A 24,248-nucleotide genomic window follows, 5' to 3' on the forward strand; every position below is an offset into this window, starting at 1 on the left:
GGACTTACTCAAACTAAAAAGTTTTTTCTCAGCAAAAGAAACAATAAGAGAGATAAACAGGGAGCCTACATCCTGGGAACAAATCTTTACTCCACACACTTCAGATAGAGCCCTAATAACCAGAATATACAAAGAACTCAAAAAATTAGACAATAAGATAACAAATAACCCAATCAATAAATGGGCCAAGGACCTGAACAGACACTTCTCAGAGGAGGACATACAATCAATCAATAAGTACATGAGAAAATGCTCACCATCGCTAGCAGTCAGAGAAATGCAAATCAAAACCACCCTAAGATACCATCTCACCCCAGTAAGATTGGCAGCCATTAGAAAGTCAAACAATAATAAGTGCTGGAGAGGATGCGGGGAAAAGGGCACTCTTGTTCATTGCTGGTGGGACTGCAAATTGGTGCAGCCAATTTGGAAAGCAGTATGGAGATTTCTTGGAAAGCTGGGAATAGAACCACCATTTGACCCAGCTATTCCCCTTCTCGGTCTATTCCCTAAAGACCTAATAAGAGCATGCTACAGGGACACTGCTACATCGATGTTCATAGCAGCACAATTCACGATAGCAAGATTGTGGAATCAGCCTAGATGCCCTTCAATAGATGAATGGATAAAAAAAAATGTGGCATTTATACACAATGGAGTATTACTCTGCATTGAAAAATGACAAAATCATAGAATTTGGAGGGAAATGGATGGCATTAGAGCAGATTATGCTAAGTGAAGCTAGTCAATCTTTAAAAAATAAATACCAAATGACCCCTTTGATATAAGGGGAGTAAACAAGGACAGGGTAGGGACGAAAGTTTGAGAAGAAGATTTACATTAAACAGGGATGAGAGGTGGGAGGGAAAGGGGGTGAGAAGGGAAACCGCTTGGAAATGGAAGGCGATCCTCAGGGTTATACAAAAAGACATATAAGAGGAAAGGAGGGGTAAGACAAGATAATACAAATCGAAGAAATGATTTACAGTAGAAGGGTTAGAGAGAGAAAAAGGGAGGGGAGGGGAGGGGAGGGGGGATAGTAGAGAATAGGACAGACAGCAGAATACATCAGACACTAGAAAGGCAATTTTTCAATCAATGGAAGGGTAACTGATGTGATACAGCAATATGTATACGGGGTAAAATTGGGAGTTCATAACCCACTTGAATCAAACTGTGAAATATGATGTATTAAGAACTATGTAATGTTTTGAACGACCAACAATAAAAAAATAAAAAAAAAATATATATATATATATTGATATAGATAGATATAGATATAGATATAGATATAGATATAGATATAGATATAGATAGATATATAGATAGATATATAGATATAGATATATTGCATTAATTTAAATAATAATGATAGAAGTGATATCAGTAGGGGAGAGCAAGGAAATCAGGTGTATTCTGGAATGAGATTGATCAAATTATGAAAGTATGAGTGTGTCAGAATGAATTGCACCAATAAATAATTTAAAAGAAACAAAGGCCACAATAAAATAATAGTTTACCACTGGAATGTCCTCACATGTCTCTGAAATGGCACACATTGTTGTGAACACCTTGAAAATCTTCATATGTGTCAGCTTAAAAATAAATTTATTTTAATTTGAAAATGAAAGAAATTCAATAATCTTAAAAATATTATAGAACTAGGTAACAGTGGTAAACAATTATGTGGTTGTTGGCCTTGATAATGCCCTTCAATACTTTGTCTTTGGCAGATGAATGGGCAGAATATTAAAATCTGGGTTGTTACTCAGTTATTGTTGAATGAAATACAAGCTGTAAAATAACAAGTGATGAGCAAGTATGCTACTGTTTCTGAGCTTTTAAACCTGATTCACCAGGAAGTGACTCTAGCCTGAAAAGTGGCATTTCTCTGAATGTAGGAAATTTCTTAACTCAGATCGAGTTGCCTACCTCTCTAGACACTGTTTCTTATCATGGGAAGACCAAGGGCTTGATTACGACTACAAAAAGTTCAAATCCTGTATTATTGAGTACCAAAAGTTTAAGAACCAAATGTGAGGAGAATGACGGATGAAGTGGCAAGCTGAGTCTAGGGTATGTGGACAGTTGTGCTGAACTAATGCTTATGCTCTCCCTCTGTCTCTCCCCTCTCTTCTTCCTTCCCACATTTAAATCTCTCACTGAAGGTGTTTCAAAAATTTTAAATGATTCTTAATCATGATTTCCAAGGTTCCTTGTATAATTTTCTATTTTCATTTTTCTGGTTTCAAAAATATAGAGTGTTTCACCAATCAATGAGATAAGACCTTGAAATCTTAAAAAGAGCATAATTATCGTGTTAAGAGCTCTTTGAATCCAAGAGCTCAAAGGCAACTTAGAAATCACTCTTTTGGGTGTATCATGTACTTTGAAATGCCTAATCAGTTTTCCTCCACTTAGGTATATTTTTATTTGATGATTCAACCCAATCTTAGTTTATATTTCATTTTAAATAATACCATTTCATCAACTGGCCGCCGGCCAGATCTGCAGTTTATTTTTTGAATAGTGGATATTATTGATTGTTGATGCAGACTTACAGATAGCCTGATCCAGAAGAAAATAATCCTTTAATATTATAGTAAGAAAAATATGTGACTTTTAAAAAACTTTGGTGTTTATATGCTAAATATGAACTTATACCCTTATGGACTCTGAACAAAGTTTGAAATTAATCATTATTATTGTTTATATGAATTATACAACATGATATTTGTTGGTAGATAATGTTATCTTAATATATCAGTTAATCCTTTGGAAAGTAATTATTTATCTGATGATGATATCTTAGAAGCAAGTATCCTGATTGCTGGGTTTTTTTTTTCCTTGTTTCTTAATGCAATTCCTGGCATGTAGCAGGTACTGTATGAATGTTCAATGTATGAGTGAATTTAGAGAGGCTAATTTTTAAGTCTGTAGCACTGTTTATATCTATTCACTTAATAGTGTTGGATATATATATATATATATATATATATATATATATATATATATATATAATATATCACAATCTTACTAAAGAGCAATTTAGGGTATCTCTCCTATTAAAGAATGGATACAAAATTTAGATTATATTCATTATTGCTGATAAATACTCAGATGCAAGCACAAACTGGAAGTAGTTTCATTGGAAGTAGTTCACCAGTCATAAAAATACTTAGTTATGGTGCACCAATGGTAATTCGATAAAGAAAATAATATTATAATCTGCTGGAATATTGCAACTAATCTTAAAGTTAGGAGTTATTTGAGTTATTTTCACATCTTTTATCATAACAGAGAAAACTATTTGAGACAAATTTATATCTTGGAGCTAGTATGCTTGCAGTTAAAGGATACTGTGTTTGATGTAAGGAATTTGATAAAAAGAATGACTGACTAGGAGAAAAAGAAACCTGAATGGGGTTTAGGAGAAATGTATTTAAAATTAGTACTCAAAAAATCATCCACATTTACTTGTGTTTGAAGTTTTTATACTTAAAGTGCCTCAATACAGTTAAATTATAAGATTAGCAGATTTACATGAAATGAATTTCCTTTCTATTAAAAATATTTAAATAAAATAGCTTTTCCACATAACTTGGTTAGCAATAGACAAAAAGTTATAGCTGTGAATATGTATAAGCAATGTACTTTAAAGAAAAAATTATTACATTGAAATATTAATTTGTATTTTTGCTTATTCTCTAATTACTAAATATATATTTCTTTTGAATCCTTTGTTGAAATGTGGAATCAGTGAAAGAGAGCTTGGAAAAGAAACTTTGAATCTAAGAGTGCAGGATTTGATTGTTGTTTAGAGTTGAGTGAGCCATTGCATAGTTTTGAGCAAGGGAGTGATCTACAATCAATCATTTTATAGTCAAAGCTATAAATATAATCATAATATGTAAAGCTATTCCATAATGTTTATGAAATTTGTAATCATAACCAAATCTTGTCAACCACAGTTACCTAGCAGGTGTGTTTATACAGAATGTGTTTATACAGAATTAATTAAACTAAGATTTTTTTCATTTTTTTCAATCAACATGACAAGTTTATTTTATAGATGTTAATTCATTTCAGGAGTTGGAAATTCTATGTCTGATTTTTATTTAAAATATTTTCCTAGTTCTTCATAACAGAAGTTGAGTGTGTGTGTGTGTGTGTGTTTGTACAAATTCTTGTGGTCTAACATTCAAGTTTTGTTTGGGTGGGGTGATGAAGGACAGTAGAAAAGTTATTAACATCCTTAGAATTCAATGTTGTATGCATAATTTGAATCTATCTGGAAAACAATGGAAATGATTTTTACCATCTCAAGTCTTTAATTAATTTCTCAAGGGTGGAAATAAATACCGTGAAAGATTTAGCACTCAAATTCTAATGACTATCAAACAGGTGGCAAAATTTCTTCTCCCCTACCATGCAACTTTATCTCAAGAAATGCTTCATTTAGCAAGTGCTGTTGCTAGCAGATAATTCTCTCTTTCAGAGCAGAAAAACAAATGGAGGGGAATCAATTCTTTGAAGAAAACCTTTTTTCTTGATTTTCTTTTTAAATTGTGAGTATGAGAATTATGTATTTTATTTTCTTGGGGGATAGGTGGTGGAAAGCATGAGTGAGTGCACTGATTAACCCACCTATGTTGTAGTATTGTTAAAACATTCCTGGCTTTTGTTTTTTTGCTCTTTTTGTATACCAAAGCACTGGTAGTAACTTTCAGGTGTGATAATTATATTAACCTGGAAGCTTAAAACATTTGTATAATACTTTAGACACTAGTTCAAGAGACCCTATTCTTAGTGAAATTGTGTTATTAGAATACATTTTAGACTTAACCTCTGTAAGGAAATGGTGGCAAGCAAAAGGTTGCACTGAGAAACCGATTGGTAACCAAATAAAAAAAAAGGTCAAGATATTGTTCTTATACTTTTGCATTTTTACTATTCTCTGATTCATTTGTTTGGTGTGAGTTAGAAGCTAATGTGCCAATGCATGAGTTGGTATACACAGCCTCTACTAAGAAAAGTTATGTTTCCCTATATTTTTGGAACTAATAATTTCAAAAAGCACTAAAATTTAGTTTCCTAATCCTTCTCAATGAAATTTGACCTTACCTGCCTTTTTGTATAACATGAATTGGAGTTTGCAGTGATAGAAACAAAGAAAATGAAATGTACATTTTATATTTTACCGGGACAACTCCTCATTTTTTTAAGTAGTAAAGTGCTTAATTGCATTTGAGTTCAAAGCCCAAATAATCTCCCAATGCCCCAAACAAATTCTTCCCAATAATCTCCCAATGCCCGAAACAGGAAGAATTTGTTTTGGGCATTGTGATATTATTTGGGCTTTTAACTCAAATGCAATTAAGAGGAGATATTCTTCTTCCTATGTGACAAGTTAATTTGCTATAGTAAATTATAAGAACACACCATTCTTTATAGAATCTCTAACAAATTAAACTTCTACATAACTAGAAAATATATTTGAACCAGATTGACAGAGCACTCTCACTGTAGCCCATCTACCAGGATATGAATGTCGTATAAAATCCTTCAATGTCATGATATTTGCTATAAAAATAAAAATAAAAGATTTGTCCATTAGGTGGTTTTAAAATTTTCTTTTCAAATATTCATTTGTATGAACATTCCATGTAGACAGTAGTGACTTAATATATTTCTGCACTAGAAACTTGAAAGAATATCTTCTACTCTGCTCTGATCATTTTATAGGTGTAGAGTCTTTGTTTTAATTTGCATATTCTGGAATACTGATGAAGTTTAACCATTTTTGTTAACCATTAATATTTCATGTTTGTGAATTGTGTGCTCATATCATTTACATATATATTTTTCTTAGAATACTTGTTAAAATATGGAAATTCTGAGGCACAATTACAATGTTGGCATCATTTTGTGAACATGCAACATGCTTAAAATGTTTTCCTCATTTGTCTTAAAATAACAATGCAAAGAAATGCCATAGTCTATGTATGTCCAGTTTGACCATGTTTACAATTGTTTCAGCAAAATGATACAGGGATGCCTCTATCTGTAACCTAATGGCTGTTCAAAAAAGTAATTGTTTTCTGTGAGCAAGAACAGTTGACTGATGCATCGCCAGTTTTGTGAAAGATTACTTTTGTGTTCTGGGACGGGGGGAGTCACATTGTTTTGAAAATAGCATTTGTCCAGTGGATAGGAGTGTCTTGGCAGAGATATGCAGATTTAATATTGAAGAAAGAAAAATATATTTTATTTTTAGAAAGAAAATTGATGAATATAATCTTTCCCCAGAATAACTTTGTAGTGTTGATGAAATGGGAGTATTGAGACAGGATTCATTATATTCTAAACTTCATATTGATCCAAATAACAACTGTTTTAAGCAGAATTAATAAATCATTGTTTTTACATGAGCTTATATAAAATCAAATCTTTTCTATATAATAGTCTTATAAACTTAAAAGCCAATATCTGCTTATCTGCTGTAAACACTTGATCATTAAGTGATGGAGGTGAGGACACCACGGGAACTCTATTTGGTAGCCATGGAAGAGTTAGTTGTAATTAATAATCTTACTGTGTTTTTGTATTGCTAACATCACTACATGGAATTAAGCAGAGAGGACCAGGGAATTGTTTAAAATATAAAATTGATTGAGAAACATTTTATTAGGCACTCAGTTTCTCTACATCAAGGTATCTCAACTTTAGCACTGTTGACCTTTTTTTCCTGAGAATATCTTTGATGTACAGAACTGTCCTGTGAGTTATAAAATGTTTAGAAGCATTCCAAGAGATGAAAGTAATTGTGTGCCCCTCCACAATTGCTATAGTGAAAAATGTCTCTAGACATAGCTAAACACATATGTGTGGAGGTCAGCAAAATGTCTTTCACTCCTCCCTCCTTCATTGAGAAACACTGGCCTATATGTTGTTTTTAATCATATGAATTGAAAGACAAATAAGATTTTCTTTTAAAAAGATTTTTGGTTGTTGTCGCTTTGGTTCATGGAATTACTCAGATAGTCATTCCTTTAAGTGTAGTCTGATATAATTTTGGTCTGGGGTTGCAGAGAGGTGTCACCTCCTTACAATGTTGAGGAACAATGCTCTTCATATCTAGTCAGTAAACTTAATGAAAAAGAGATGGAAGGGAATATTGATTCTACTAAGAATGGTGGCATATCATGTACTGATACTGACGCAGAAATTATAGGAAGTGTTTTGAATGTTAAAAGGTCAATACATACTGACAAAAAGTCATAAAGAAGATGAATTTACTAAAAGCTTCTTCAGCTTCTGAAGTAATTATTTAGGAAGCCAGCTACATTATATTGCCAAGAAAGGGCTGCATTTTCACATTCTGCCTTTCAATTTTAAGAGAAAGAGACAAATGACAAGTAAACAAGTTGTTATCTGTAGTTTATTCATAAAAGCAATTTCCAGGGCAATGTTGTTTCAGCTTTACCCCTATTTCTTTCACATCTGCAGTTTTGATAAATGATAATTGATAGTTATTTAAGCATTCCAATGTTCATTCAGGAGACATGTATTAAGCTTCTCATGCCAGGCTCTGTGTAGAAAATACAGATACTAAGAAAAGAGTCTGCTTGAATATCCTATTAAAATAATTCTCAATGAATAGAAAACTTCTGATTATAGATACTACTCAGCAAAAATCTATTTTTTGACTTTTCAAACTAATTCTGTAATTTTAAATATCTGTCTACAAAAGTTATTGAGAAGTATAGGTGAAGGTATGTATTAATATTTCTGTTATGATTATGATCTCTGAGGCTTAAGATTTTTTTCCTTTTCATGAGGTCATCTAAGAGTTTTCACATTTTAGATTCTTTTAGCACTGGAAATTTAATTTTGTTATGAAGAAGGTGCTTACATTTCTTTTCTTCCATGTGACAGTTATTAATTTGGTCAGGTGACAAGATTTTAGTTTTTGTGGGTCTTTATGGACTTTATATTTTTTTCTTTAGATTCTTTGTCTGTCTTTAAACCACTAAATAATATATGCTGTCTGGTTGCATATAAAATCCTGTGGGATTTTCATTTTTATTGCATTAATTTTCCAGAACAGTTAGTGGGTAATTAGTTATAATTAAGTTCACCCCATTCGTGAACTTAGGGCATGTTGACATCAGGTTTTCTTATATGCCCTTCAACAATGTTTTTAAACCTCACAATGAAAGTCCTGCTTATTAATTTTTTTGGTTCCTGTTGTTACAATATTTTTTTTCTGATTAGCTTCCACTCCTTACTGGGAAGCTATTAATTTTTGTGTATTCATCTTTTGTCCTAGAAATTTTCTCTCCTTTCTTGTTACTAAAGAAAACCAAATATTTTTGGCTTTTTTGTTCTTTTTCTTGTTCCCTTATTTCTTATCTTGTTTTATTGCAAGGATTTCCAGTACAATTTTGTTCAGGACTGAACCTAACAGTCACAATTATCTTGCTCTTGCTTTGTTAGTACTACATCTAAAATGTCACCATTCACATGATATTTACTGTATGTTTTTTTTCTTAATATATTTCATAAGGTTATAATGATAACCATATATTTTTTGTTTACCAAGATTTTATTTTTTAAATCAAATTTAGTGTCTATTATATCATAAATTTTTTCTAAATATCTTCTGAAATGAAACCACATTTTTCTTTTTTCCCTCAGCCGTGTAATGTAGTTAATTATACTGACAAATCTTCTTATGGTTAACCAGTCTTTTATACTAGCACTAAATCTTTCCAGGTAATATATTTTTGTTTTGTTTCAAACATATGGTTAAAAATCACAGTGCATTTAATGCAAGATGATTAGAATTGATGTATTTTACAAGAAATAAAATCATTTTCTCAGACCTAGAACTTAATTTTTTGATTACTGTAATTAGACAATATTATGAACTTTCCTTATTTCATCTATGATTTGAAATGTGAAGCAGTTTTTAAGTTGGTATAATTTAATGAAAAATATATATTGTAATTTTGGTTTATATTTTCCCCTTTTTAAAATAATTGGCTTTAATACTATTTGGTTAAGCTCTCTTAATATGAGAGATCATGTGTGTATGAGATACATATGAGATTTAAATAAAATTTATTGTCATTTCATCATGTATCTTGTCTCCTAAAACAACATTTGTATAATCAGACCTCAAGCTCAGTACCCAAGTTAACTTTGCCTTCACATGTAATGTGGGCTTACCTCTTTTATGAAAGCATATCAGTAACTTCTCTGTCTTCCCATGGTTTTTCAATCAAGTGGCACAGAACTTTGTGTTGATTGCTTAAATTTGCTTAAAAACAATTTTTTGAAAGTTGTATTACTTTTAATGCAAATCCCTATCATTAAATATCAAACAATAAGTCCATAAATTTATACAAAAGATGATTTGTTCATGCATTCTATGGGGTTTTTACATTCATTCCATTAAAATGAATGAAACATAACTTGATTTACAAAAGGATTAAAACATGATTAATCTTCAGGAGTGATGTCATGTGAAATGCCTAGATGGGAAATAATAGATAATTTATTTTTCCTTTTTTAAATATTGAAATGTTTTAAATTAAATTACTTTATGGCAATTATTTTCAATTTAATTCACCTGACTATGATTAGAAATGAATAGGTAAAAATATGCCTGGAACAACAGCTGATTTTGACTTTTATTCTTGCAGTTATATCTCTGGTGGTGGTTTGTGTAGTCGTTAGTTAAGTAAGGATAACCAACTTTTGTCCAGTAATGAAAATTATTCATATATTTAAGAAAATTAGAAAAAAAACGTGCAGTATGCAAAAAAAAAGATGTCATTGGATAAATTATCCATATTCTAATTTTTTTGGTGGGGGGGGCGTTAGTAATAAGTGAATTCTGAATTAATCTAAAATGTATTACTGTGAATGTCTCTTTTTTGAATATTTATTAATTTTAATTAATATTAAAATGGTTATCATTCACAATTGAAACAATTTTAAGAAGTCTCATGAATGAATGAATTTTATTCTATACATTTTAATCTAAGAATAAGTACATAATTTTTGTGTACTTAGTACAGAGATAAATGTGTAATTCATATAGTAATTTCCTGCTCAATACATTAAGAATCTGTAGTTTGCATTCTTATTAGTCCAATCTCATACTGTTTAAGATAGATCAGATCAAATTTATCTTTAACATTTGAAAAGAGAAAGAAACATGCCACATGTCAGAAATCTAGACCTGAACTGTCCAGTGGAATTTTCCATAGTGAATAAAATCTTCTATAACTACATTGTCTAACATCATACCCAGAAACAATATAAGGATATTGAGCATTAGATATGTAGCTAGTACCAAGGGGAACTACATTATGAATTTTACTTAATTTGGTCTTGTATACATGGATCCACATGTGGCCAGTGTCTACCATATTAGACAGTGCTGGTCTAGAATCAGGTTCTCCAACATTATTCCACTACTACAATATCAATATAACTCTGTTTTTATAAAATAGGCATACCAAATTTGAAGTTCAAATATCTATTATTAAAATCTGTTTGGCTAATATTTCACATGTGGATCAACTTACCTTTTAAATAGCATACTGCCATAAACTAGAAAGATTGTGAACAAGCAAATGCTGAAGAATTTTTATTGTGTGTAGGAAAAACTGTTGAAGAGCTAGTACATTTAACCAGTATATTTATACCAGTTTCCATGCCAACAGAACTTTGATTATTGGGATATTTGATGATAATTTAAACAATGGAATAAATATGAAATATACATCCTAAGGCCATTTATATTCTCTATTAATGTTAAAAATCCTGAACTAAGATTACTTGTTAGTAATTTTAGTTTAAATAAAAATGTTCCTAAGACCCTGTTATAGAATTAAGTGGGCCATAAAAATAAATTTATATTTGAAACATTAATTTCTTCTCAATTATATTTGTTACTGAGGTCCATATTTTCAAAGGAAATTAAGCTATCCATTAAGTTTATACAATGATGTCACATTTACATTTGTAAAGCCAGAAATAATCAGAAACCACTTTTTTACACAGTGAATGACTACTATATGTTTTATTTTGTTTAATATTTTTTCAGCAAATACATTTCAGAAATTAATTGTTGTGTAGGCTTTTAATAAAAGGTATTAATATTCTTAACATATAAATATACATGTACATTTATGCATACATACTTACATGTATACCCTTTTAGAATTAAAACCAACATAGAATTATTTTATTAATACTGCTTGAATAACCTCATTTAGTAATTTTGTGCACGTAGACACACATGAAAACTAAAATATAAATACTAAATATAATTTCAAAAATTTAAAAAGTGAATCTCATACAAATAAAAAACTGAAAATAAGGGCTGAGTTGTGGCCTAGCAGTAGAATGCTTGCCTAGCACATGCGAGGCCCTGTCTTCAATCCTCAGCACTACATAAAAATTAATAAATAAAATAAAGGTATTGTGTCCAACTACAATTAAAGAATAAATATTAAAATCTGAAACTATGTCAAAGATTTTTAGCTATTAGAAAAGTAAACTAGCAAAATGGTACAATAGTTTGAGAACTTTAAAACAGTAGTTTTTATCATCCATCACGAAAGGATGCTGAATCATATTGCTAAGTTAGAGACAAATTTGATTAATATAATATATAGCAATAAAACAGTCTCTTTTTTCCAGAGAGAAGAATATGCATCTTTAGTGGACGAAAATATATAACTTAATAGTTTTCTGGTCCTAATAAAATAATAAACAGTAAGTGTGTCAAAAACATATCACTGAAAGAACTGAGTTTTTGAATGTGTCTTTCAAACAATGCTCAGTAAGACATTTAAAGATGTATGTCCATGTATGGATTTGTAACAAATCCCACCAATATGTACAACTATAATGCACCAATATAAAAATGAGGAAAAAATACAATAACAGACAAGTCGCCTTTATCTTATTTTAAGGCTTTTGATAAAAAAAAAAAAAAAAAAAACATTTCACAGAAAGGAAGTATTAGATCTTAGAATTTTTTCATCAGGATAATGCTTTTTTTTTCAAACCAAAACTATATTATAATGAAAAAATCTAGATTATTTCTTCAGAAGCTTTTGAGAGATAAATTATTTGATTTTGCAAATTTATTCTTCACATTTTACCTACACTGATAACCTTAGAAAATAGAATTTTGTGCATTTTAATGTGGTGACAAAGACTTTAAGTAACATTGCCTATCATGTGGGAGGGCCTGGGTTCAATCCTCAGCACCACATAAAAATGAATAAATTAAATAAAGGTATTGTGTCCAACTACAACTAAAAATAAACATTAAAAATAACAGTATCATTGTAATTATTGATCAAACTAGAGTGGAGTCTGAATGCAGACAATGCAGAGTGCAAACCTTCCTGTTTTCTCTCGGAATTACAGCTATGATTTCAGAGACCATTCTGCTGTCATCTGTCAGACTAAGGCTCTTTCTAGGCTAGAAAGATTCTTTGGTTAAGTTATATTTGCTGGTGATGGGTTGGGGTGGGTTGAAAACCTAAAACTGGAAAGGTGATGATATTAGAAGAAATCCCTCTTTCTTCCTGCCTCCCTCCCTCCCAGCCTAATTTTTTCCTCCTTTCCTGTATTTCTCAATTCCTTCCCTTTCTTTGTTCTTTCTTTCTAGGTTTAGGAGGCTTATTTCTTATAGCTGAGAAGGTGAGTGGTGCCTGCACTAGAAGGTGAGGGGACACTAACAGCTCCTAGATTGGTGGGGTAGCGGAGTGTCATTGAACAAGATTCATAGATCATAATAAGCAAGTCAGCAAACATAAAAAAACATAATGGTGGGTGCTTCTCTCAGAAGAAGGTCTGTATAATCTGGATTTTTTTTTTGAATGGGAAGTCAAAGCAACAGAAAATACATAGGTAGAAATTTTTTCTGTGTTGGATGATAGCACAAAATTTTTTACATGAGTCTTCTAGAGATATAATGCAATTCAATTTAAAGCAATGGGCAGTGGGGTGGGGAAGTAGATAGAGTAGCATGGATATCTGAATATTAGGTATTGACACATTATAAACTTGAAATAGCAAAAGTACTGAGGCAAGAACAAACAGAAATCTATATTATGGAAAAGAATTTAGCTTAAGAACAGTGGTGTTTTGAAAAATATACTAATATTTTAAGATTTGGGATTGTATTTTTGTTTTCTTCTTTTGATTGTTTCTCTTTCCTATATTTTTAAGAATAAATCTGTATTTTTATTATATGCCATATATAGCATATTGTATCAAAGTTCAAAATCATGTGGTAACCATAATATACACACACAAACAGGCATCACACCTCACACTTTTATTAAATTCAATAATTGAAATGGGGTTTTCTTTGCTCTTACTTGTCAAAATTTAATAGTAATAAGGTATATATAACAAAAAGAGGCAAGGGATATAATCTCACTTTGCTAAGAAGATTGGATTATAGAAAGATTGCCAAAACATATGCTGCTCAACATTTTATGTTTCTCTTTTTTGTCAAAGCAGATCTGGCAAAGAAACACATGTTTTAAGTTTTGCTCCAAGAAAAGATAATCTTCACTTCAGCATTTATTATGCACCATGTATACAAAATGCAATGAGTCAACCAACTCTCACTTTAGTTTCATGTAAATAAAACGTAAACACAAGAAAATGTAATATCTAGTAAAATGTGTCACAAAGGCCAAGATAAGAAAATGGATTGCTAAAATATGCAATTAGCAAATTCACTGAAAGAAACCAGGAGGATTTGGAGATGAGCCATAGAAATATAATTCTATACTTTTGGCTAAGAACAACATTATACTTATAGAAAAATATAGACTCACATTTGGAGAGAAGTTCTGCATTTCATAAAAAAGAATGAAAGAGAAATATCTATGAAGATAGGTGAAAGGCAGTCATATAAAAGTGTCAAATGTGATTTTTTTAAAAGGATGGTGCATGCATATGTTTCATGATTTTTTTATGTTTCAAAAAGTGATCATATTCTTTCCAAATATTTGAGAAAATATTGTTCAGTATTACAACACTTAATAATTTGTAGAAACAGAGTTTCTTCATAATGGCCTAAAGATTGATAAACTTTTTCTCTAACTATAGGGGAATATATGTGTTCATTTATGGATTGATCTTTTTATCTTTTTTTAGCTTAGATACTAAGCTTCTTTGAATCAATACACACAAAACCAAATTGACTGTGTTGTCTAAGTGGCAAATTAGAATTAATTATGAAACTTATAGAGCTCATATAGTTAGGTTTTACTAATGCTAAGAGACTACTACCAGTAGTCAATTATTCCAAAAAGTTAATGGTTCTGCCTGTTGAGATATCATCAGAAACTAGTATGACAATAGAGGATTACTAATCAACAGGTCAGATTTAAGTGTGGCAAGATAATAGGAACATGGAAACAGTGGCAGCAGCCTCAAAGGACTGTTTTTTAAAATACTAAAGTCACCTGTAGGAAAAGGATGGAAGATAATTTTTTCTAGAGTCAGCTGTATATATAAAATAAAAAGTAGTTAGCCTATTTAAGTAGTTTTTGGGCTTTTGGGATTAGAATCACCACCCGTGATGGTGATTGCCACATAACAACATCAACAGTATAACCACATCCCAGAACCTATAGAAGCACCTCAATCATCATTGAATTAGAGCAGTGGCTGCTCTAATACTGGGTCTCTACTTATGAATCACTGATGATTGCAGATAAATACCTTCTTAAATACTCAATTGTCAAATATCAGAATTTACTAAGTAATCCTTCTATGTTACTTTGAAGCTGGCTTGAAAACACACCAACCAGTTTTTACTTCTTCCTTTCATCAAGTCCTAAACTGCTCCAGTGCAAACTGTAGAAACCCTTTTTACTCCATTTCCTTTCTGACAGACATTGCAGTGACCATATGTATCTTTAGTTAAATGCAAACTACATTTTACATGTTGCTTAAACTTTGGCAGCACATCTGGGAAACATTTGTGGTATATCCCCATATGTCCTGATATGCCAGTGAAGAACAAATTATTCATTTGATCATTTCAGTTACATAAGAGGTAAATGAAAATGTTTGACAAACATGACCTGCAATATAGTGTAAAACAAAAAGAAAATAGTCAACAAGCACCCTAGTTGACACTAGTTTGTAGAAAGAAAAGGTATTTGTGAGGGAAAGATAAATATGATTTCAAATTTGAAATCTCACGTTGGGTTCTTCTTTCTGTCTTTTCTTTTAATTGACACTGGAGCATATTCAAATCTTTGTTGTTCATGTGTATTTATATGGTGGAAGGGTGCCATCTGCAAGCTTTGAGAGGATCATGACAGCTGGTTTATTTCTAGTTTATTAATATTTTCCAAGTATATTCCATTAAATTATTTGCTCTGGAGGAATTGAGAAACTGGATGAGATTCCCTATTTAGATCATTGTATTTGATATTAATTTGGGTTGTACAGAAATTAGCTATGCAGCCTTGGTCAAGAATCCTTAATTGAGACCTTAATTTTTAGATTTGTAAAATGTGGTTATCAAATACAGACTTCTCAGGTACAACAATTAGGTAAGATAAAATGTGAAAAACACTTAGTACAATATCTGCAAATAAAAGTGCTCAGTAAGTACAACTTTGTTTTTATCAGGCACCTAATTTTTGCTATATGCAGGAATTTAAACCCTGAGAAGGTAAAGCAAATTTAAAAATCAATTAAAGAAAGACACATCTCTGATAATCACCTGATGACAAAATTCAAGATATGACAGATATCGAGAAGCTTAAATTAGCAAGATAATTATGAGTAGCATCCAGGAAATAGTCTGAAAAAATATACATATAATAATTATTCTGTATAAAATGATCTGCTATTTAATCTGGGACTTAGGAGTGCCAAGCATATGAATTCGTTCCTTCTTTGAAATGTTTCTATAGCTTACAAAACAGTGAGGGAAATAGTCCATGGGAGTCTCATGTTTATCTGAAACAAAATTAAGAAAATCTTTAGAATACTGATTGCTTTTCATTACTGAGTATGTGTTCAGAATCATTTATTTTCTATGTCCAGAACTATACAGTAAAATAGCTTTATCAATGGCATTTTATATACCAAAAGGACTTGGAACACAGGCAGATGTTCCTAAAGAAGAGCAAAGGTAATTTTACTGCAAGATAGTGAAATAAAGATAAAATCTTTGAATAATTGAGAAAACAAAATAAGAGAAACTGGTACTTGCTGAGAGAAGTTAGGTAAACTTGACATAATAGTATCCAGAAAGCCTTCTTGGACTGCAACACTGTGAACGTCTAGTACATTTGGGTCCCTGGGTAAGGGTTTCGAAATCACCGGGACACAGGGATGCAGAGCCAAGGCAGCAATTGCAACTGCATGCTGAGGTTTATTTGCAAGTTCCTTTTATATTCTTCTTCTAACAAAGCAAGCAATTCTTCAGTAACATTTCATCTACATTGCCCAAATATCATGTCTCAGTGGGTACACAGAGCTAAATTCAGATTGTTCCTGTTCATTTGATAAGTACCCTCCCAAAGTTCTTTGTAGACATTATCTAATCCCCGAATGTACTGTTCCCAGGTCCAGTATGCAGGAAGATTCTTCCTCTAGGCCAAACCATGCAGAATTTGTGGCTTGCGATAAGGGGAAGAGAACTTTTCCTCCTCTTAGCTGAGGTTTGCCTCAGCTGACCTAAATCACGGCCACAGCTCTTTGCAAAGTGTCAGGCTGAGGGAGCTAAACTCTGCACACTTAAACCCCAACACAACACCACTGAAAGCAGTGGACAGTAAGGCCCCTGGACATTCCATCAGGTGTCAGACTGGCCTAAAGGTGAGCTTCATTTAGAATTTAATTGCAAGAATTCTTTCTCAGGTCATTAAATGTTTCCTTGAAACCATCCTTTACTTACCCATATTCTACTTACAGACTATGGGGAAAATATCAAGTTCAAAGTTGATCTTTCATTTTCTAAGGGAAGATTGAAGCTTGCAAAGTAAAATGTCAAAGTCTCTCTTGGTCAATGGCAGACAGAACTTTTTAAATGTTATTCTCCAATAAAGAATGGTAATTCAATAAAATTATCAATTCTTTTAAATCAGAATGTAACTTTACTATGTTCTCTCATGTCAATGTTAGAAATCATTGCAATAAAATTCACAATTCAGATGTTTAAGTTTAAAGCAAAAAATAAAATAGAAATACACTCTCTCTGAAGATCTGTCCTGACCTAAATCTTGTAGTTTTCAAAACATCATTAGCCTAAAATTAGCACATATGTAATTTCCAAATGCAAACATATGCAAATAACCTTGCATATTTTAGCTTCTAGGATTGGGACTCAAATCTGTCCCTGTGGTTTTAATAGTAATAATTTATATAAATTTAACAAAATAACTGTGCACAATTTTTGACAGAGTCATAGAAGTTAAAATTTTAGATTTACAGATTTTTAGAAAGTACAAATGCAACTTTCTAATGAGTAAACAGAGCTGTGGTCGTCCAAGGTGGGTGCCTGAGTCATTCGATGCTGTAATTATTTTTTACCTTTGCCCAGATTCAACAATTGCAAATTAATCTACCATGAAATTATATTCTATTGAAACTGCAGTGTAATCTGAAAAAAGAAATGAATAACTTGATCCAAGTTAAGGCAAAGGGCAAAAAGGAATGGAGATTTGAGTTCAATCTGCAAGCTGTTGGGAATTCTTTCATTTAGCTTTCCTTCCTTTATGCCACAAGCAATGAGCTCTATATGTGGAGCAAACCATAGTTGTTAATTTAACTCATTTGAGATAAATATGATTTTTTCCAAGAAAGATAGAGTAGCCCCTGTATGTTATGGATTGATCAATACTATATGAGCAAATTGAGTTTCTGCAGAGTTATACAAGTCCAGCCATAAATAATGAAAATAATTTAAAACAAACTGAGATATTGGGAAAAGGCAAACATTTATGAGTCTAGGCAAGATTTGTAACTGGATATTTATTAGTTACATGTTGGCTGAGTCTGTGTTCCCATGCAACTCTTGAGACCCAAGTAGTGTTAGACATGCTAGTATCTTGTTTGGGGATCAATCCCAAGTATACCAGTGGATAAGTCAATATATGATACAATTAATAAGCAAGTTACCCCTGGGATACATAAAATAAACTTCAGAGTTGTCATATCTGTGAATGAGGAGGCTGCAGTTTTTTTTTTTTATCATTAGTTGTGGAGTAGTCCCAAAGGTTTAATCTTTCCAGCATATGTCATCCTTCTCCTTCTTGACAGTGGATGGAAAAAATCCTAACAAATATAGGTGGTTCCTGTACATCTAGAAAACACACACACACACACACACACACACACACACACACACACAGAGAGAGAGAGAGAGAGAGAGAGAGAGAGAGAGAGAGAGAGAGAAAGAGAGAGAGAGAGTCTCATGGGTTAATTAGCAGTTTTAAGCAAGTTTGAATTTACCAGGTTCTATGGTACCAAGTAAGAAGATATGATAGTAATATATTCTCAGAATGTGGGGATAAAATGAAATTATGAAATATTATAGGGAGTAATAATAGGTTCCTCTAAACTATACACAAGGGTGTAGCTCAGGTGAAATCTATGTACAACATCCTTTCTCTTCCTGGTGCTGCAGAGTAAACTGCATTGTCATAACTACAAGCATGGGTTTAGCTCAAATGAGGTTTTTAGCCAAAATACTGAAGAACTCCTGGAAATAGAGTCCCCTTTGCAGTTGAATGGATAAGGCTCTAAGAGTCTGATATGATGCCATGCATAATGTAGGTCATATTGCTAGCTCTTTGAGCTTCACTCCATGCCCACCAAAAAAACTCCTGATTTTAAATCAATCCCAGATAGATTAATCTATAAAGAGAAGAGTTAATAAATACTACATACTAATATAATTTTATTTGGCATTGTAAATTAGTGAAATTTAAAAGTTGATATCATGATATTGGCCAAGACAAAGTCAAGTTCCTGGATCTAGATCATGGCAACTTCATCAGTATATTATGAGACCACCTAGTAATGCCTCTTTAAAGAACTATCTAGCCAGTATTAAGTCTGGTAAGAAACCTGCAATCCTCAGCAATGGAGATCTAGTTTTTAGGGACTGAAATACAGAATAGTGGTGTATTTGTAAGATTTCTGTCAGCATACAAAAATACCTGAGACACTACTTATGAAGGAAAATGAGGTTTATTTTGACCTATAGTTCTGGGAGTTCAAGTCCATTAATATGGACCTCTATTCATGGCAGCACATCATGGTAGGAGCATGTGCCTACCAATCTAACAGAGACTGAGAAATGGGATCTGCATATATCAGATTTACTTATGGACCTTTGGAGAACACTCATTCAACCATAGCAAAATTCTTCTTTATGTGAATTTTTATAATATTTTATTCATGTGTTTAAAAAATAATCAGGTTTCAACACTGACCATCCTAGGAATATGTAGAATGAAATGTGCAATTCAGATTAACTCTAAGTTTAAATTAATTGGGAAAACATCCAGTTATATATGTATTCCTCAGAACTCTTACTACCTCAATTTCTAGGTTTAAAAAGTTGAAAAGATATTGTATACTCTAATTCTATTTAGAGATTCAAAATATATATTAACCTTTAAAGATTTGGGATATCTTTAAGATATCTGTTCAACTTTAACTCAGAATTTTTCCTTTCTTCTCTAAGGCCTCCTACTTTCTTTAATGACACATTTATGAATATCCCTTAGAATATATTAATAAAGGTTGAATGCATTGTGATTATTTATTTTGCCCTGGAATAATATTCAAATCAATTTCTGCTTATCTTATTTTTACATAACGTTTGTTTCTTAATAACATTACAGTTTACCAAATATAGAAAACTGCATTTTCATTTCTCAGATCACAAGAAAATCTTTTCCAATTCTGTGCAAATATTTTTTTCTGCATTTCCTAGTGTACATCTATTTGCATTGCTAGGTCAATATGCTTGAGTTGCAAATATAAACATTGAAATGATCTGAAACCCCCTCTGACAGAGGGGTTTCCCCCACTGGTAGTCATTTCTCCTTGTATATTTTGCTGTGTAAAAAATTCAATTCTCTGTTCAGATATTAAGGCTTTGCAAGGGGTGGGCTTTTATGTCATTAACAAATTGTGGGTATCTCTTTCATTACCTGGAAGGAGTGAAGATAAAAACAACACCGACTCTGAAAGCATAAGCAAATAAAAAGATATCAAAGTCTGACTGCTAGCTGAGATTTTCTTTAAGCTCAATATATATAGGCATCTAACTGGGAGTGGGGTGTGTGTAAGCATGTTTATGTGTGTATGGCACTGAGTGTATGTGGGTACACATATGTGAGCAACCATGCATGCATGCCCATTAGTTTGTCTTACAGCCTTGTGTCAACTGACACCTTTTTTGCCTCTAAAAAGAGACTAGGATCTTGATTTTATAATACATTTTCTCATAGGAACAATAATTGTGAAATATCACAGTGAGTGAATCCATCATTACTAATATAAAATGTTTAAACTAAGAAGAGAGTTTATATTTGAGGGTGAAATATATGGAAAAGAGAGAGGCATTGAACTACACATTATTTTTTTTTTGTGTGTGTGAAAAACCTAAATGAAATTTGAGGGTATCTAGAGAAAGAAAAAGGAACCAAGAGGCCCAGTACTGTCAGAGTCTCTCCAGAGTTTATGTGATTGAGTGGATTAGGCACTTTCAATAATAAGACTCAGGCTTAATCTAAACTTTAAAAGGGACTTACGGAATTTGTAATAACTCTCCCTAATGTCCATGGCACTTTCATTTCCCATTTAGCTTTCTTTTCATTAGTATGTCTATGCTGGACACTAACATGTACCACATATTTTTATTTAACTACATCTCTGAGGATCTCAGAACTGTGTGGACAATTTCAGCCTCCATTAAAAATCACATTTATCAATGATTATGAAGGAGTGAACAACTACAAAATAGGGAACAGACTGATTTTCTCAAGTTCACAGAGGGAAGCTGTAATAGACACAGGAGAATAAAGTAAGTTTTGTGATTTGATTAGCTGAAAGCTTCCTACTGCACCTTGTGGGCAGGAGGCAATAGAAAGGAGTGCGGGAAATCACCTCAATCCACTGGATTAGCACTGCCATGAAATGGGATGGTCCCTGTGCATCTCTTGAAACATGTATTGTTTTCTAATTTTGGGGGGTATAATATTCATAGTAGTATCTTGTGATACTTTTTTATGTCTGCAGTATCAGTTGTAAAGTCTCCTTTTCATTTATAATTTCACTTATTTGTGTCTTCTCTTTTGTAACTTTTGCTAAAGCTTTGTCAATTTTTACAAAATTATTTCAATTTCATTTAAATTGTATGCTTTTTTCTAGTTGTTATCATTAATTTCTACTCTTGATATTTATCACTTTCTCTCTTCTTTTTTTCTTTAAGTATACCATTAGGTTATTTGGGGTATTCCTTTTCTTCCTTCCTTGCTACAAGGGATTGAACTCAGGAACATTTAGCTACTAAGTGACATTCCAAGCCCTTCTTTGTTATTTTTTTTTTATTGAATCAGGATATCAGTTGCATAGGGCTAGCTTTAAACTTGTGATTCTCCTGCCTCAGCCTTCTGAGCTTCTGGAATTTTAGGAGTGCACCACTGCACTACTGCACCACCCATGCCTGGCACTTATTTTTGGTATAGGTACTTCTTGTTAGTAATTTTCCTTTACAAAGTAATCACACTATATCCCATGTTTTAGATTACCATGTTTCCAGTTTTGCTTGTTTAAACATACTTTCAATTTTTACTTTTATTTTTTTTCTTTATTCTGGAGCATAGTGTTTAATTTACACTTAATTGTGAATTTTCCAAGCCCCTTTCTTTTATCAATCTCTATTTTCAATATCATTTACTCAGAAAAGATAATCAATATTATTTGTTGAGAGCCACAGCCGAAGGGGCCCCAGCAAACTTCCAGCTGCCAGCTGATGATTGGCTCACAGCGGCCCCAGCAAACTTCTAGTTTCCAGCTGATTGGCTCCTCTGTGGTGATGCTATTGGGCTGTTTCCTGCCCTTTCAGACCATGGAGCTGCTCATTGGGGGGGGGGCTTTATTTGGCTCCGCCCATGCAAACCAGCCAATTGGCCTCAAGAGCAGGAGGAGTGGGAGGGTTGAGAGGCTTGTGGGAAGATGTGGTGGCAGTTGGGCTCTGAGGGAATTCCTTAAGAGCTCATGTGGTCTGGCATGTGTTCTAAAAATAAAGTTGGTTTCTGCTTGATAAGTGGCTCTTGAATTGTGCCAGGCCAGACTGCAGCAATCATTTCAGTTTTTTAAAATTGATTAATTCTTATTTTGTGTCCTAACATGTAATCTGTACTTCAAAATGATTTAGGGGTATTTTAAATGACTATGTATTCAGGTGCTGTTAAATTAACTGTTCTGTTCTAAAATGCACTTTATATAGAAAATTTTCTTATATTTTTCTTTCTGTGTGATCTGTCCATAATTGAAAGTGGTATATCAAAGTCCCCTACTATCATTGCATTGCAGCCTATCACCTTTCAGATCTATTAATACCTGTTTTTAATGCTTAGAATCACTAATTTTGGGTGCCTATATGTTTACAATTCTTATATCCTTTCAGTGAATTAACCCATATATTTATACGATGGCCTTTTTCTCTTGTTTTAGTTTTTTTAAAATTTAAGGTGTATATTATCTGATAAAGTATAAGCTACTCCTGTTAGCATAATTACAGCTATCTTCCTTTTCCCCACCCCTAATTTATGAATACTGTACTTATTCCCTAGAAATAGAAAGTAGCCCAAGATAAAACCTACTGGGAGTGTGGGGAAAGCAGGCCCCCATAGACATTGGGATCGCCATCCCAGGTGCCCTCGAGGTGGCGTGGAGTCTCTGTCAGCACGCGCTGGGGAAGAGATTGAACTCCAGCCGGAAGAGCGAGGCTTGGGTAGGCATTCGGTGTTGCCGCCAGGCCTAGAGGAGGAGTCATCCCCAGGAACTTGGAGCTCACCTGGGGATGGTGGCATATGCTCCCCTAGTACTTCATCCCTGGCCCTTGACCAGGAGTCTCCTGTAGGAAGAGGGAGTGCATGAGGAGATATCAGTATAGAGAAATGCGAGGACCTGGAGGGCCCCGGATGGCGAGACTTCTGATCCAGCAATGAATGGCCCCAGAACGAGAGCAGGGAACCTTTGGGTCCTCCTATGCAGTGTAATCAGGATGAAGAATCCTTGACTTTGCTAATTCAAGTGCCGCACATTCAGCCTCAAAGTCTTCAGTGGAATCTGAACCCCCTCTGGAACAAACTGGGCTTCTTCACACAAGACTTGGTTTATTCCTTCTTGCAGTTTGCTCCAGAAAATAAATTAAGTACCAAAGAACCCGAGATCAGTGTTTCTTTAAACAATGCAGTGATAGTACTGGCCAAATCTCCTCAGAGCCATGGACGTTGGCAAGAGTGGTACTATGGTTTAAACAAAGATTATTTGAAAGAAAAGTTGTTTCTTAATGAAGAAAATGTTAATGAGTTTCTTGAAAAAGTCCTGTGCTCTCCATTCACACAGAAAATGTCACTGTCCCCACCATTAATTGAAGTTCTTCAGGTTACTGATGAGAAGATTCAAATTCACGAAGAGTTACAAGAATGTAGTAATCCTAATCAGCTTCAAGGAAAGGAAAAAAAATCAATGAAGAATGTTCTCTAACTGAAATAGAAAATGTAGATCATTTTACCACCTCTACAACTGATTCTGATTCATCTATAGCAGTTAAAGCACTAGAAATAGATACTTGTGGTTCAGTTGCAGGATTTCAACAAGAGTCTCTTCATGTTTCTCAAATGCTATATGGAAAATCAAAGCAAACTGAAGCAAAAATGGAACCTGCTTTTATTAAACAGAAAGGTTCTACTGACTCAAATGAGGACAAAGATAATTTAAAAGAACAGGTAATAACCAAAGAAAAAGAAATGGATGGACATCACATATCTTCTTTAGTGAAAAAAACTATAGTTCACAATATACCTGATTTTGATAGCATAAAAGAAACCAATATACAAGATGGTACTGTGCATATTATTAAAGATTATGTGACACATTGTGCATTAACTTTTCAGAATTCTTTGCTATATGATTTAGATTAA

At 32.8% G+C, this 24,248-nt stretch overlaps 1 pseudogene; it reads left to right on the forward strand.

The window, feature by feature from the left end:
* LOC144256042 (protein kintoun pseudogene) overlaps nt 1–24,248 on the forward strand; it is a 36,400-nt pseudogene extending 12,152 nt beyond the window's left edge.

This window comes from Urocitellus parryii, chromosome 7 (assembly GCF_045843805.1).
Source record: "Urocitellus parryii isolate mUroPar1 chromosome 7, mUroPar1.hap1, whole genome shotgun sequence".
In the NCBI taxonomy this organism is placed as follows: domain Eukaryota; kingdom Metazoa; phylum Chordata; class Mammalia; order Rodentia; family Sciuridae; genus Urocitellus; species Urocitellus parryii.